This window comes from Talpa europaea, assembly GCF_964194135.1.
Source record: "Talpa europaea genome assembly, chromosome: 7".
In the NCBI taxonomy this organism is placed as follows: Eukaryota; Metazoa; Chordata; class Mammalia; order Eulipotyphla; family Talpidae; genus Talpa; species Talpa europaea.
In genome coordinates, this window is record NC_140074.1 from 118,239,122 (window position 1) to 118,244,035 (window position 4,914).

Consider the following 4,914-nt stretch of genomic DNA (forward strand, 5'->3'; position numbering starts at 1 on the left):
CCCACCATCCTTAAGTTTCTTATATTTAAAAAAAAAAAAAAATCTTCTCAAAGGCTTCCCGCCGGGAAGAGGGAGGGTCCGTCTCCGGTTGGCTCCGGGGCAGCGTTCCCGCCTCCCGGGCGGCCCCGAGGCTTCAAGAACATTTTAGAATCCTCCCAGGAGCCCCAGCGGGAGGGAGGCCCCGCCCCGCCCCGCCCCGCCCCGCCCCGCCCCCAGGGGTAGGAACGCCCCTACTTCCACAGCGCCCTCCCCTTCACGAGTATTTTAGTACTCTCAGGCTCCGCCCCCTCATGAATAGGGAACGCCCCAGCTCCCTGCCTCATGAATAATTCACGACGAGGTCCGAGGCTCGGGAACCCACCCTGGGCCACCCGTTGCTCGGGTCTGAAGACAGGAAGGGGTGGGGACGTTATTGACAGGGGAGAGGGTGCAAGGCTGGAGGCCCCGCTTCTGCTCCAAACCACTTCCTTTCCTTCAAACCTAGTTTTGAACCCGTGTATGTTTTTATCCACCCCTGGCTCCATCCTATCACACACCCCAACAGGGCGAGTTTAAGAGCTAGATCCATCCGGGGCCTAGAGTCAAGATGGCTGAGTGCTTCCAACTTCTCAAGATGGAGGCCAAGACAAATCTAGTTTGGCCCTCCTCCTCAGACGATTAAATTCTCGTTCCTTTATCCGTCCGTTCAGTAGCTATTTACTAAGGCCTGCTCTGGGCCAGTCGATGGAGTAGGCCCTAAGGAGACATCAGAGGACAAGACACATACGTTTCCTGCCTTGTTGGAGTTTATTAGTCTAATGAGAAAGAGACTAAATGTGAAATACAGACGGAGGGCAGTGTTATGGAGGAAACAAGGCAACAGAAAATAAGATGCTTATGGCTCTGTGTGTGTGTGTGTGTGTGCACACGCACGCCAATGTCGGGGGGGGGGGTTGGTGAGCAAGGTCCCTTTAATTTGAGGAGGTTACATTTAATTTAAGAACTAATGAACAAACCAGTCAGAAGAGCTGGAGGATTTTGCCCTTGCCAGCCACATCAAATCTCTGTCATTTCTTTAGCTGTCTCTAGTGGATTTTTTCCCTGTTTGCTCATTCATTTGTTGCATTTGATCCATGCCTACTTTCTGCCAATCTTAGTGTTAACTGCAAGGTTAAGTAAATTTCTGCCTTTCAGTGACTTGTACCCAAACTGAACTAACAGGTACTCTGTGTGCATGTATTGGGGTGAGGCGGGTGGGGGGTGGGGGGGGTGCTGTGGAGCAGGTGGAGAGGATTTATGGAATATCTATCTTCCACTCAGTTTTGCTGTTTGTCATTTTATAGCCTGAAGTCTCTTAAAATAGGAAAAAATTTAAGCAGAATCACTTTGTTTTCTTTTTTTCTAGCTGCATTCCTGAGCAACCTTGAGAACTGTGTTACTTTTCCATCAGAATTTTCTGTGCCACTCCATAGCTAACAAAAGCATCAGGGCAAGTCTCTGCTAGACATTAAGGGCTGTTAGCCTCAGAGGAACATTATCTGCTGGAAAAATAAACATTGTAACTCATGGTGCCTACTCGCCTGGCACCTCCCTGGTGGGAACAAGAAGCCCCTCACTCCCTTTATGTCCTGCATTTCTTCACTTTCCTTCCCTCAAATAATCACGGCCTTCCCCCTTCACTTGGGAAGCCAGCTGCATTAGTGAGCTAATCCAATTGCTGACTCCCTTGGTGGGCACCTCCTATAATAAACTCCTTGTGCAAAGACATCCTCGTAGTTCAGAGTTTGACTTTTTGTGCATAAGGGAAAGACCTGGTTTGGTTGCTTACATTGTGAACCTAAAACTGCTCTAAAAAATTACATACAAATACATTTGTATATATATTTACATATATATGTCATCACTTAGCTTTTATTTTAGGAAAAAAACCCTAGACTTTCCAGATACAAGACAGATTAGAAAAAACATGTATATATATGTATTCCAAGTTGCATATGTGTGTATGTGTATGTGTGAGGGTGTGTGAAAGTAAATGAACAGTGTGTCCTTTTTTCTTTTTTTTAAAAAAAGATTTATTTATTTATTTATACAAGTACTGGGTACAGTCAGAAGCGCGGGAGTGTGAGAGAATTCACCAGAGCCAGAGCGGGGAACAGAATAGACATACTAATGAAATACACTGCTGAGGGGAGCAGTGGGCACAGCAGGAGAGGTCTGCACGCCATGTGGGACCCTTGCTGGTGGCTGGGGATCGAACCAGTGCTGCAGAGGCTGCGGGCAGCTTTGCAGAGGTCCAGTGTGTCCTTTTTTCGAAGCACAATTCAGTTTTTTAATTTAAAATTTAAACATTCTTTAAAAGATACTTTAAGAAAAATATTGTTGGTTCTATTAAATACATCTATCAGCTCTCATGAATGTAACACCAAAGACAATTGGAAAAGCAGATTCCCAGTGAGTAGAGTTGGCAAGACAGGTGTTGCAAAACACTAGGCAAGTATAAAAAATACTTGCCTGTTGGAAATACTGCTAAAAAATTAATTACCAGATGATCGAAGTTCAGGCTTGCCTCATTTGTAATATTTTACAACAGAAAACACTGTGGCTGGGAAAGCTCAGAAAACGATTGCTATATGGCACAAAGGAAACTTGGACACCAGGGCAAACAAGAAGCAGGTTTATTGTACTGGTACTGGCCCGGCAGATTTGCATCCAAAGTCTGAGCCCCATTAGTAAGCAATCAGGGGCTTATATATACTTTTAGTTTCTACAAGGTTCCAGATGGGTTCGCATTGGCAGCTATACATGGTCAGATATGACATGGTCACAAACCAAGAAGTGACTTGTATAGTTGCACACCAAGAAGTGAGTAAAGGGTCAGTAGTCAAGTGACTTTTCAAGTCCATCTTGCTTCTTGGTTAACACTGGCGGCGTTACATGGCATACCAGGAACCGAGCAAAAGGTTGTTCTAGACCCCTGCTACTTATCTCAGGTCACCATGCTTCACTATGAATTCTTATTCATTGAAGTTACTAAGTAAACAAACCATGGATCAACTGACTAGTTATAGAATAAAGCTTATTTCAGGCAGAAAGATGTGCTGTAATTTTTCCAGCAGGTGGCACCAGAAAGCTGTATAAAATTTTAATATTTTCTCCAATTAGGCAAGGAAATGCTAGAGGCAGAGGACTGAAAAGCACCTTAGCTGTGACAGAACACCTTAGGTTTGCAGATGAGAAAACAGAGCTCCACAGATGATCTGACCTTCCTAAGGCATAACTCTTCACTAAAATCAATAACCTAAAATATGTCAGACTAAGCAAATTTCATTTAAAATTACATACTCAATGCAGACAAATCTAAACAAGGCACTCAGAATTTTATATGGAATAAGTTATGATTTAAAAGATCCTTTCAAGGATTTCCAGAACCTTCCCCCCTTTTGAGTAAAACCTTAAAAAAAAAAAAAAGAAAAAGAAAAAGGCTGTCTGAAAGCTTTCTGACGGGAAGTACACTCCAGGGGAAAAGTATAGGTTTGGGAAGTAAATCTGAATTTGATTCCTCATTCATTTGACACTTGCAACCTTACCTTGAATAAATTACTCAAACTCTGTGTTCACTTGTAAAATGGAGTAATAATGCATACCTCATAAAGTTCGTTGCAAGGCTCAAATGAGATCACACTTGCAATGCAATTGACTTGAACCTAACAGGCACTCAATACACTTCCTCTTCTGGAACACTCCAGGGCACACAGAGGTGGAGAGACTGGGTACTTCCACATAAGTATGCCCTGACTTTTGCATGGCATACTCTCATACTATAAAAATTACTTCTTGTTTATCTAAAAATTAAACTTTCACTGGGTATCCTGTAATTTTCTTTGGTAAACTTGGCAACCCTAATTTTCAAAGGCTCCTGATTTATTACACAAGGAAGAAACACCAAAGCAATGAATATTTACATTTAGTAAGTTAAAATGCCAAACCAGGGCCTCCCTGGTGGTGCAAGGGGCTAAGCACTGCACTATGAAGCAATCTGCAGCCACTGCAGCAGATTGATGCCATCCCGGGCTGGGCTTGGGTGGCCTGGCCCACCAGGGAGCAACACACATGGCACAGCAGACCTCTCCTGTCTCACCCGCTGCTCCCCTCAGCAGCGTATTTCGGTCAGTCTGCCTGTTATGTTCCCCTCTCTGTCTCTGGTGAATGCTCTCACCCTCCTGCACCTCTGGCCTACACTCCAGTTCTTGTATGCATAAATAAATAAATAAATCCTTTTATGAAAAAAAAAAAAAAAAAAAAAACAAAACCAAAAACAACAACAACCAGTTGTTTGGTCATTTTTCACTCCCTAAAAGCTGTAAAATAGTTATTTTGTATCATGTTTCTGATAATTCCTATATCCAAAGTCCTTGCAAATCTGATTCTCCTGTCTGTATTTCTGCTTCTTTGCCCATGGTGCCCAGTTTCTTTGGGTTTTGTGATTCTTGACTGTGAACTTGATGGGGGTGCTGAGATAAAGGTAGGTTCTTCTAGAGGGAATTTGTGTTTGCTTTCAGCACTTCGGCAATCAGGACTACTTTTAAATTCATCCTGGTGCTTTTCAAACCATCCAACTAAATGACTCTGGGATCCAAACTTGTGTTAGGGCTTTGGGTTACCCACATTTTCATTGATCTTTTTATTTTCCTGCGGTGCCAAGAATCAAGATAGCCCATTTGGGTTGCAGGCCCTCCAAGGTGGAGGAATTAGATATATTTCAAGATCAGCCTAATTGAAAGTATGCCTTTAGGACCTTCCCGGAAAGCTAGGGTATCAGTAGAATCTCTGCCTTGGGCAGACCCTGGTTTGTGTCTCCTGTCCCTGGAAGACTGAAAATTCACTGGTTTGGAAATTGCTCCAATTATCTCTCTAGGTTCCTAGCATCACACAGTT